The sequence below is a fragment of the Sturnus vulgaris genome, chromosome 1, assembly GCF_052056855.1.
Source record: "Sturnus vulgaris isolate bStuVul1 chromosome 1, bStuVul1.hap1, whole genome shotgun sequence".
Classification (NCBI taxonomy): domain Eukaryota; kingdom Metazoa; phylum Chordata; class Aves; order Passeriformes; family Sturnidae; genus Sturnus; species Sturnus vulgaris.
The window spans coordinates 68,902,285-68,914,905 of NC_142243.1; the positions used below are offsets into that span (position 1 = coordinate 68,902,285).

At 39.8% G+C, this 12,621-nt stretch overlaps 1 protein-coding gene across 22 annotated transcripts in view; it reads right to left on the reverse strand.

Annotated features, from left to right (window-relative positions):
- Positions 1 to 12,621, reverse strand: part of ATXN1 (ataxin 1) — a 369,363-nt gene that overhangs the window by 190,639 nt on the left and 166,103 nt on the right. For 14 of the 22 annotated variants that reach the window (XM_088169133.1, XM_088169118.1, XM_088169115.1 and 11 more), the window contains one exon: positions 2,008 to 2,106. The exons of the other annotated variants lie outside the window; for them this stretch is intronic. The gene's annotated coding sequence lies outside the window, so the exon portion shown is untranslated. The remainder of the gene's footprint in view (positions 1 to 2,007; positions 2,107 to 12,621) is intronic. 22 annotated transcript variants of the gene reach the window in all.

The window sequence follows — 12,621 nt, forward strand, 5'->3', positions numbered from 1 at the left end:
GCAAAATCCTTTTGTACTTGTCAGTAAAATACAAAGTCACACATTTATGTGACTTCTGTTTGATCTTTGGTGACTGTGGATATCGTCACCTTGGCACCTAACACCCCTGCACCAGTGGCAGGCACAGGGTGGCGCTGGGAAGAACCTGGCAGGTGACTGCACCGAGGTGCTCAAAGCTGAGCCCTTCACCCCCTGTCCTACAAAAGAGGGGTTAAAAATAAATAAATAAAATCATGAGCAGAACCCAGAACCAATCATTTCCAGTCCCCCCTGTGAACAACGAGGAACAACACTGCAGATGCTTCCATACTTTGAATACGACTATACATACATTTAGATTCTTCTCTGTTTTCAGGAGTAGCACAATGCCATTCCTCTTCAGAGCAATACAGGTCTTTTCTAAAATATATTATGCATAACCTAGTTTTCCACAGCGGAAAACTCACCAAGGGAATACTGTTTGCTCATACCAGAAATGTATCCCAAAATTACAGTAATTTATAGCCTCATTTTCATTGACAAAAGAAATAATACCATTCTCTTCTGACAAATATCAGTACACTGAAAAAGTAATGAATAAATGTCTATAAACAGGTATCAAATAAAGCAACTGCCAATCACCGCAACAAAACTTCAATTAAATCATATGGTAAGAAAAAAAAAGAAGTAAAAACAAGCCATATAATTTGAAATCAAAATAAAAATCTGTCTGTCATGGCAAAGCACAGTTCAGAGCACTAAAATACCATAACCTGTTAAGTGATCGGTCATCTAATTGTTAATTGTAAAGTTCCAAGTTTACAAAACAAAGACAAACATCCAGATACAGCAAGGTACTTTGGCATATACCAAAGTACATCAGTATTTCAGAAACATATTTTATGTGACTGAGTTTAAAACTCTGAAACTGTTCATATACACCTCTACCGTGATTTTTTTTTTTTAAGAGACAGAAAGTGATCTGCACTGTTCACATTTTAGTATTAGAAATCAAATCAGCATTCAGCCTCAGCTGAATACATATTTCAGGAGACACATCAGAAAGAAACCTGAGGATTAGTCCTAACACAAAAGGATGAGGGAGTTGCTTGCTGTCATCCTGCCAATTTTCCAGAACAGAAGAGTTAGCAAATGAGGCATAAAAGGATGTGAGCAAAGAAACTCATACCTGAAAAAAAATGCAGAAATATCAGGTGTGCAAGAAAATGGTAGTAAGTAGTATCAGGCCAAATCACAAGAACTGCTAACCAGCTGAAAGTCTTTCTGGCCTCAGCTGGAAGTACTTAGCACCCTTAAGGCTGGTTAAACTTATAAGCCATTCTACACTGATGCTACAAATTAAATTTGAATATTCAGCCCTAAATTTTTTACGGTTCTGATCTTCTACTGGAATCAGTGTAAGGCAGCAGCACTAACCGAACCTCTAGTTACATTAAAGAAAATCTTCCTGAGTGCCTCCCTATCTGTTACTGTGAATAAATTAATACAGTCCTCTCTTTTATTTCTTATAGTGATAGCAACATCAAATATACCTATGCTATTGCTGTAGGGAAAAACGCAAAAGGTTCCCATTTTGGTCTCTGAAAATTCTCTCATTAATGCAGCTGGATGGCTTTCTGAGTGCAAAGACAAAGAGGGGCACTGCTGAAGTGTGTAGGTGCACTCACACACACGTGCAGGGCAAGTGGCAAAGAAAGAGGCACACACTCGATAGTGCAGATCTCTGAACAGGAATGCAGCAACCAGCCCCAGCCGGGGCAGAGGGACAGTCATGTTATGGTAGGGTTTGAGTCAGCTGCACCCTTCCCTATCTGCCAAAGTGGGCTGACAGGTTTCATTTGGCAAAGACTACTTCTGGGGGAGGGGGAAAGCCAAGGTGGGGATGAGGAGCTTCACACCTGCCTGGGGACACCCTGTAAGTCACAATAGTTATTCTGATACATAGTATTAAAAAAATTAAAAGAAGTTAAATAAACTAGTTAACTGAAGAAAAAAGGTTTAACTTACTCAATAAGACACCACTTTAAGAGGTTTCCCCACTTTCCCTGCTGTAAAGCACTTCAGAAAAATTCGGCCACTGAGCTACTGCTTTTCTTGACCTTTTCACTGAAAGAGAGCAGAGTAAAAACAGGAAAGAGCTAAAATGATATGCATTAAAGGTGCTTCACATTAGGAAAGTCTTTTGAGTCAATGTTACAAATTCACTCTGTGTCAGATTTGCCAATATATTGCTTGCTGAAGACTATCTATTAAGAGCAGCAGCAGTCAAAGCAGGCGTGCTGCCTCTCAGCTGTTGCAGCAACACCGTACACACCATATGATGCAGCTATGTAGCATTTGCATCTGCTGCTGGTTTTCCACACCCAAAAGTTCACTTCATGTCTTTTGGTTAATTTATAACGCCCTGAGCCCCAGGCAGATTTGCTCTGCTGATTTCCCTTTTCTTAACAATAACACAAATAAACATGGAAATAAATCTATTGTCTGAGGAACCCTTCCACTAATTCTGTTCTTTGATGGTTTGGTTTATTTAGTATGGTGAGGAATCAAGAGTGAAGTAGATTGTAGCTCAATATTGAGTGTGGTTAATCTTCCCTTTGCATAACGCTGGTACACTATGGCCCAAATACCAGAGATTTATTTGATGTGTACATGCTTTCAAGCATTAGTAAACAAGTTGCAGCCCATTATGAAAGAAGAGCAGATCCAAACAGTTGTGAAGCTCTTTATGTACTAGATTGGCATTGGCAGTGCAATATACTTACATCTGCATGTGTACTAGCTTTAAAACTTGGACACCATTTCATGACAAAATATCATTTTTTAAAACTGTAACTGAAAATATGGCTGAGATCACTTCCCATGACCTGATGCACTGTTGTCTGAATCACAGCAAAAGTAAGCAAGAGGCACAGTCTTCTTTTTCTCTTTTTCTTCTTTTAATTGATTTTATTCCTCGCAATGTAACCAAAATGAGGAAGAACATATACTAGAGCCTCAAAAATGTACAGACACATTCATTCCCATGAATAAAAAAACATAAAAAAACCAAAAAAGCGTCTCCCACTTCTCATTTCTTATTCTTCCATTACTTTGAAGATGTTATAGAACACACAGAAGTATTCTATGAAATATCACTGTACTTTTTACTTTACTAAACCTAGCAAATAAATTACAATCCTCCATTCTAAAACATTCTTCTTGTTGTTCATGTACAAATTAAAACAAATTTGTTTCTTTAGAAGCTGGTCTTAAGAGCAAAGCATTAACTTAAAAATTAATTTTAATAGTGAAGTTTCAAGCAACGGTACAGTGGAAGAACTTGAAGTGCACAGAAGCTGCTTGCATGTGGCAATGCTTCCTAGATAAAAGACCCAGTGTGGGCCTACATTATTTTAACATGCACAGACAAAGCCCACCCAAGCTGTAAAGTTAGGCATAAATAAGTCATTCTCACAATATGGTGCATTTTTCCTACCTAGGAGAAGAATCATGACCCCACACTCAGGCACTAGCTTTAGAGTATGGTACCTAACTCCAGCAAATGCTTTCAGCAAATCTCCCAGTGTTTATACTGCATTCACTGACCCCTCCACCACAGGCTACAACTGTACACCAGCCATCACTGGCCTAGATTTTATCCTGTCCTGGGCTGAACACTGACTTGGGATGACTCAGAAACAGTGGCCTCTGTTTTTTCCCCTGCTTAATAAATAAAGAAGCCACAACAGAGACAGAGAGAAATTCAGAGCTGGAGGCAGGAAGGACTGTTCAGACAGCAATTCCAAAATCTTATCCGTAGAGGTGTAGAAAACGTACACTCCTGGAGCAAGCTCTTCAGATAAAGCCTCAAATCTTGGTGGCAACTATCAAATGGACACCAAAGTATATGCCTACAAAGGAGGTGCTGTGAGAACAAACACATCAGTGACTGAGAGACGCCAGGATACCACAAAAAAGTAACACAGTAAGAAGAGAGGATGCCAATGTCTCAGATAAGCAGTTATGGCCATGTTTACTTAAACTGTTCTGCTGAGCTGTTCCCGTTTCAGGCAGAAAACTTTGATTTAAGGAAGAGAGTTGCAGTTCTGTCTTCATATTTTTTCCCTTCAAAGCATGAAAGAACTTCCTTTTTCAAAACCATTTTAACAAAGTTTACATCCAAACCCTCTCAGTCCCAAAAATGTCAGATCTGAACTCTATTAAAAGCAGCAGTTAGTGCAGCCAAATACTCCACAGTATATTTAATAGACTATAATATTTCTAATGCCTTACTGCCCGAAGTCTATGATCTGGAAAACCAGCCAAGCACACCCACCCAAGAGCAGTGACTGCTACAGGGAAAACTGTTATCTCCCTGTGGTCCTCTATCACCACTGGCATGAGCAAACCAGGGACTCTCCAGCTGCAGACAGTGAGCATACAGACCACCTCTCTGGCAAGAGGAAGCCTGAAGGAAGCAGACAAATTAGAAATGAAAGTTGTGCCAAGCATGTAAGCATAGAGCTGCTGTTTCGAACTTCAGGTCCTGCAGTTTTATGGATGTGTTTTATTCCTTGATTTTATTGGACCCTTCTCCTCCTAGCCTACTGCTTCCCTCATATCACTTACAGTTCCTCCCATCCGTTTCTGCCTCACATCCTTCAGGCTGGAAGATTGCCCAGATCAGCTTCCCTCGTTCAACCACTAACTCCCTTGACGCCAGTGAGGACCAGAGTAGGCATCTGCCCTGAGCTCAGGTATGAGCACCCTGCACACCCAGCAGTACTTTCCCCTAGCTGGCCTAAAGGATGCTTGGGACAAGCATTTTGATGCACATTTCACAGTGGCCAGTTGTGACACTGGAAAATACAGTTCATGCAGTCTCCTGACAGAACACCACAGCGCCTGTTCTTCCATATAAGGCATACGTGTAGGAAAGTAAAATAGCTTTTCTAATAAGTTACACAAGGAGAAGCAGCTCCTGGTACCTCTTACAGCTGACTGGGAGCTAAAATGATACTAATTATACTGTTCAGTTCAACTCCAGCAAGGTTCCATGAGTCCCAGCATGAAGAGCTCTGCCTGAGCAAACCCCCTTTGGGCGCCTCCCTGCAACCAGGTGTGGGCAAGGCACACGCCAGGGGTACCCAGCCTGGCATGGCCTGCTGCTCCCCCTCTGTCACCCTGCACCACAGCACCAATGGCACAGGGCAGGAGCAAGGCTGTCCCCATCTGAGCAAGAGTGAAGTAGATTGTAGCTTAATATTGAGTGTGGTTAATCTTCCCTTTGCATAACGTAAAAATCAGGCTTCCTAAACATCAAACCTGCTGCTGAGGAGGATTTTCCACTCTTGCCAGCCTGACTGCTCAAACGAAGCAAAGGTATGGATGACTGCAGCTCATTCCATGTTATCACGCCAGTGGGTTGTTGTGGATTTGCAATGAAGCAAGAGAGGCAGCGTGCTCAGATATGAACCAGGATGAACTTTTAGGAATGGTTTCTCCTGTTTCAGGCCCATCGATCAGGGGTGCAGTGGAATTTTTAAAGAGCAGTCAGAAATAGTGCAAGAAAAGGAGAAAAAAAAGTATTATTTGCCTATATCTAAATAATGAAATGAGGCATTTTTCACTTCCATGCTTCAGTGTCTCAAAAATAGGAAGGGGAGTGTTATCATTTACTACAAGGCATGAGAAATGAATGTACCAACAAGTACCAACAGTAGCACTTTATTCCCTTTCATAACAGAAACAAGCAGAAAACATTTTACTCCAAAGGATGACTTTTCCAGAAGCTTTCAAGTTCTCTGAAAAGAGCCGTAACTATGACACTGCTCACAGAATGTTTGGTAACTTTATCAAAGATGCTTTCTGTTAAACATTAATTTTTATATAGATTTATTTAGCTATCCTATTGTATTTTCAAAGTCAGCTCATTTAACTATTTCATTAGATCAATAAAGAATTTTGGATATCAACAACTGCACATATAGTCAAAGAGAAAAACAGAGGTGCTAATTGACTCAAAATGGACAGGGAAAATGGCATAAAAATGGAACTGTACAATTAATATTCTAAAAAAACAATTAGCATACCAAAAAGATAACTTATGCCCTCTCTTCACCTGCAGAAAGCCCAAGCAAGCTTTCAATCTTTTCCCACTTGCAAGGCCCTTAAGGTTTTCCCAATAAAAGTGAACCCCACTATAGAACGATTGCATCACCTGACAGCCAGCTTTGCTTTCCTGAGTCCCTGCTCTTCAGAGGCAGGCTCCAAGTCAACAGGTTCACAGACCACAGTCAGAGTACAAACTAAAAACCACCATTACACTGCAAACCAACACTGTGCTGCTCACAGCCTCCAGCGAGGGCTGCAGCAGCCTGTGGGAACACTCCCGCCTTCACGCACATGCGGTGCAACACTCTTGTATCCAGTTATCCTTACGGGTCAATGTTCCAAAAGCATAGAAAAATGTAGGCAATAGATACTATGCAACATTTGAGTTGTATTCAAACAAACTCCAGGCTTAGCAATTAATTGTCTCATTTTCCAGGTTGCCTGAAACTGTGCAGAAGGTGAGCAGGTTCACAGGCAGCCCCCAAATTCCTCATTCCTCTTTCAATCCAATACCTCAGTTGCATCACTGGCATGAAGCATCCACAAGCATATGCCCTCAGGGTAAACCTGACCCCGCAGTAGCACAGAGCAGCAGCAAAAAGCCCATGAGGAGCAGCCTCTTAAATTTTCCACGGGAAAAATTACAATCTGGTCACCTGCACCCAGGCAGTTCCCCATCTGTGAACAGCACACAGGCAGGTGAGGCCCTACCTCTCACAGTTTGAGATGAAAGAGCCCCAGTACTCCCGTGATCCACTCCCAGAGCCTCCAAAATGTCCCTCCAGGAAGGACATCTCCCAGCTTTGAACCCCCTACTCCCTAGGGTTTACATGTAACTACATAGTTCTGATCAGGGGCATGAGCAATTTATCTCTCCTTAGCCAAGTGATACTAGGAGAAATTATCTCCGGATTGAACTGCACGAGGCTCTCTGGTCCTGCCCACGTCTCTTCCTAGCTGTTCCTCAATTTTTCCAAAAGGCAGGGTAATGAACTGCACTCGAGGGGGCACAGGCTTTGGTACTTCACAAATGTTAATCAAAAGGACAGCAAAAATGGTAACAAAAGAAATTCTGGGTCACAGTCTTGACTATAAGATTTTAACATCACTAACTATGAAATTTATGCTCCAAAGGCTAAAGATTCAGCTTTGAAAACAAATATTTAATAATTATTTAGAAGAGGAAGGTTGTGGACCATACTTCTAGAAAAACCTCAGGTTATTTCTAGAAATGACAAGTATTTTAATATGCAAATTCACAAATTCTGCAGCATACCGAATTTGAATATCTGCTGTACATCCTGGCCATATACCATATTGCTAGCAAATACCACCATGTAAAATGCTTTTTTAAGACTACCTATAGCCCCAGTTACACCTTAGAATGCAGTTTAAACAACAGTACCAAAAGCATGTTATATATGGCATGTTTTGGAGCAGTTACCATACGCTCTGTCAATAATCTATAGATTAATAGGGCCCCGATGAAAAATAACACGTTGGCCACTCACAGCTCCATGGAAGATTATTCCATTGATTATGACAATTAGCTGACATTTAGGCTTATGTCACAATTTTTCAGTCACATTTTTATGTTGGTCAGCTCAAACACACAACTGTTAGGTTCTTATTTCTTTAAAGGTATGATCCTAATTTCATTAATTTGCACTAACATCAAGGAAGCAGGTTCAGACATTAAATCAGAAGATAAACGTTATCTTAACGATTTACTTCTACATTCCTTTGAGCAACTATACTATAAATATATTTTTAATTAATTTAACCTATTATTGTACCACTGGCAATGGAAGTAGATGATACTCTGAGAAACAGTTGAAGAAATAGAGGAAATACAAGATGTAAAAAAAGTAATTTGTTTCAGTACGATTACTCCCATTTTGGGCTGTGTTTCTGGGCAATTCAAAATCAAGACACTTCTAAATTTTGGCATGGGGAACAGGCAGTAAAATAGATCTATATAATCATCTGCAGCAGAAACCCATCTTGTAACAAGTCAAAGTATCAGAAGTATTTTATCTTCTTGGTTTTTATTTAGAACAGAGGTCTGAATAGTCAGGTGAACAGCTGGCCAGAATAAAATGTCATTTACTAGTTATAGCCTAACCTAAGGTGTAGGAGGTTCCCCTTCCACTCTTTAGCTCTAGAGGCTCCCATACAATCACCAGCATTTGTGCCTGGGCAAAATGACTTCAAAATAACACACTGGAATGCTTCCAAGACTACATTTCCATTCTCTCTGTACATGCTGTGAATCACCTTACAAACTGCACAGCCCTGGAGAGTAAGATCTCCAACACATTACTATCTTACTTAGTCCAGGTGTCTTTCGTAAAAATGAAATTGTGCCTAACGAATTTAACAACTCACTGGGGCAAGCTAAAATGCCATTGGCATCACTGAGGGGTGAGGAGTCTGCCTGCTTTGTACATGGCAGCAGGGCATTTGCATTTCTTAACATAAGTGTTGTTGTTCCATCCTTTTTACAGGAATGCCAACAACTACCAGGGATTTGTGATTCCCCAACAGCCAGCAGTCCCCTGCAAAAGGTACCTCAGAAGGGTTGTTCCCATGTAGGTTACCCCCACTGACACACAAAGGCTTTGCCATCATTCCAGAAAACTGCCCAACATTTCCTCCTGCTTACAGTGCCACCATACAGCTAAAGGGAGCTGCTTACACTTGGCAAAGCAGAATGGTGCCACATCCGCATAAATATGTTGCGGCACCTAAGAGTATGTAAATATTTCAGCAGGTAAAGTGTACCTTGGTTTGGGTTGGTTGGTTTTTAAATACATACCTGTCTTTTTAATTTGTCTGCTAAGCAGTTTGTGCAGAAAGAAAAGCAAAAGTATGCAAAAAATTCCATTTGCATTCTAAAGATAAAAATTACCATTAACCACATCTGAAAATGAGAGCATCTGAAAGCACAAGATATATTTTTGAAGGGAAAAAGTGGTCACAGCTACCAAAACGCTTTCAGAAGGGAGGCTGACAAACTTTTCCTTCCTGTCCTAAAAAATAAAATGCTTTTAACTAGTTTGCATATAGCTGAACAGCTAAAATCAAACTGGTGCAACATATACTACCAGTACAAAGACAAAAAGTCATACTCCAATGACAAGGAATTTTGGAAAGCAATGTGCCTATCAGTACTACAACCATCTACGTGACTTACTAAATCATCTACATAACAACTGTCAAAAGCCACTAAGAGATTTATCAATAGTGAGGCACATCCACACCAGCACTGCACTGCAGAGAGCGGCAGAACAGAAACATTCCTGTTCCTTCCGTGGTCTTGGCTTGGGCTGGCCTCTTCTGCTTGCAAAGTATCATCAGCTTTTCACCAGTCTACATCTTTATTTTATATCCTCTTTGAGGGACGTTGTGAATGCAAAGAAGACACAGTCCTTGGACTCTATCATGTAGGTAGGCTGAAACTTACTTGTACACGAAGGGGGGTATTCTCCTGTTCTTACCACACATCACTACAAAAATCAAGCAAGCTGTAACAAATTTATAGTAACGGACTGTGCACACAATCATGTGCACACAGTGTGGGAGAGCAAGCTTGCCTGTTAAAAAGAAGAGACTGTCAGCACTATTTTATGTTTAGAAAAGTCTGTCTATAATAATCTGTCACCAAATCTCAGCTTTACAGATAATTTACAGTGCATCTGAAGCAAGTTTGAGACTGGTCACCAAAGAGTATACATGCCCATGTATCTTTTCTTGAGCCCACATCCATTCACGTATTTGTACAAGCGAATCCAAAACACTTTGTAGCCCTGGACTCGTAACCTTATTTCAAATAGTCTCCATCAAGCTGCTAGTGGGGGAGGAAGGGGGAAAACAGAAATAGCAAAGACATCTCTTTGCTTCCAACTTTCCCTGCAGAGATATTACCAAAACAGGATATAAAATGTCTAATCCTGAAAGGTAATTTTGTCACAGTTTTCACAAGGTCTTTTTTTCAACGTATATGAAGGGCTCTATAACTTTTCTGCCTTTATCTGATCAAAATGCTATCCTTCCTCTTGCAGCCCTGGCATTCTTTGTGGTGAACTGTTTCAGTATCAATATTAATATTCAAATGTCAAGTTTGTCACACTACATTTCCTGTATTATTTAAAGCATTCAGAATAATTATTATCTATGAAATATGAAACAGTAAATTTTTGCTACCTGCTTACAATTTCTGCAGCCCTATCTGGGACAGAACAGCACTTATATTAGTCACATGGCATTTTACATAGAAATGTAGTGTTCAGCTTTTCTAGCAGTACTTCTGCATTTCCCCACATTGTCTTTTGTTGTTTCTAGCAAAGCTACGCATTTCTTCTTTTTCTAGAGTACAGCTGAGCCCTGAATATCAATCAAATTTATATTATTTAGTATTTCAGACATATATTCCCTAACTGATAGTAACTTTTACATATAGTGAACCCTTGAGCTTTGTGGGGCTTTTTTTTAATATATATTTACAGAATACTAATTCTGTCTTTCATCATTTCTACTGCTGTTAAAAAAAAAATTGTCTCTTTTTTTTTCCTGTTTCAGTACTTAGTTGAATCTCTTTCTTTTGTAATTACCTAGACAGTGGTCACGCTTCTTTGGCTATAAGGGGTATTTTTACTATAACACACAGGTGTCTTCAAAAGCAACATATTTTAGAGCTGCACAGCTGAGAATGCACTTAACTGTCATTTCTTTCTACCGAGTTGCCAAAGTTCTGGAGAAACTTTCATATAATAGCACCAACTTAAAATAATGAATGCATAATAATCCACATACAGAAAGGTGCATGTTAATTAGATACACTTTTCTCCTTGTCAAAGAACAGCTTCACAAGGAAAGCATAAAAACCACATTGAGCCTTCCATTAGCAGGGAACACTTCAGGCTATAGATCAAAATAAAATATCTCAAACAGCTTAAGGAAAACTTTATTTTCAGTGTACAGCTTGATGATGCCATAAAGAACTTTGGTTTGCACAAGTCAGTTATTTCCTTCATTCTCCCCTCCAAAACTGGATGGTGACTACAGAACATGCATGCTTCTTTCAGTCTTAATTCACTCCAAATTTGAGCCAAAAGGGTCTGATCGTAACACTCCAAAAGTCAACAGGAGGAAGGCCAGTGGGAACAGGGCCTAAAACAATATTTCTACAGTAGTCAACAACTCTGAGTTATATAAATACTTCCTAATATATCAATACTGACTGGTCATCAACATTTCCATTATAATCTTTGTACTTGGAGATGGCTGTATGTTGGATGCTATCCATACTCTTCTCCAGCCAGCCGAAAGGAATTGTTTTTGAATTATACAAGGCCCTCCCTCTCCTCCAGAGATCTGCAGACAACAAACAGAACCATCATTTTTTACACAAATCACCAGGATCCTACCATCCTAGGCTGAACTTCAGTTTACCTGCTTAGATACAAGGTACTTTTGCAAGGCTGTAAAAGGAAGCTTTGGTTTTGTTTCAGGAAATCAAGGGCCACCTGATTTTTCATGTAGTTTGTCATGATGTCAAATAATCAGGACGAGAAATACAACAATTAGGTGTGAACAACAGCTTCTGAATATGTGCCCTGCAATTCCTCTTCATTTTGTTTACAGTGCATTCAGAATTATAAATTTAGCAATAAACAGCAAAATCTAGTCTACCAAAATAAGGAGCCTGTCACAAATGCTTTTGAAAAAATACCAAGGGTAATACTAACATCACAAGCAGTATTCTTCCCACTCCTATCAAAAAAACCATCCTTGAACTTGATCTCCTTGCACTCAAAAGAATGGCTGGTTATCTACAGAGCCTGAGCATTATTATAACTGAACTCATTATTTAAAAGTGCTTGAAGCACCTTGAGCATGACAGAAGACACAGAAAAACAAATTTTGTTGGACAATATGATATTTGTTCTAATGTTAATTAATTCACATTCACAAGATAAGCTGAAGCTGTTCCAAAAAAGCATTATGGTATATTTTGAGAACAAATACTAGGAGCAAAACACAAGACTTGGCTTAGTTTAACCAACCTACCAACAAAATGTCATTAATCTTTTTAAAATGAACCCGAGTCTTTTCTCTCCTTCCTGCTCCTGAAACGATGCTAATATTAGGCCTACCAAACTGCACTGCTCTAGAAGTAATTCTTATTTCTGAAGAAATCCATTATTAAGGGAATTGATTTTTAAGAGCAACATTGGTAAAACGTGAGTGCAACTGCTTCATGCATTAGTTGAGAGGTTTAGCTGAAGGGAATGGGCAACTTTGTTGCCCTCAGTTTTTACAGTGAAACATGTTTGTTCCTTCACTTGCCCTCCCAGTACGTCTCTGTATATACTCATTCATCTTCAAACCTTCTCTGGACCAGAAGCTGAATGATGCAAGGGATAGGTATTTGCAAAGTAGTCCTCTCACTGCCCCCATGAAATTCAACAATTTCACCATGTAAGATATAAACCTGCTGAGGAGAACTTGCTCTGAACCTGG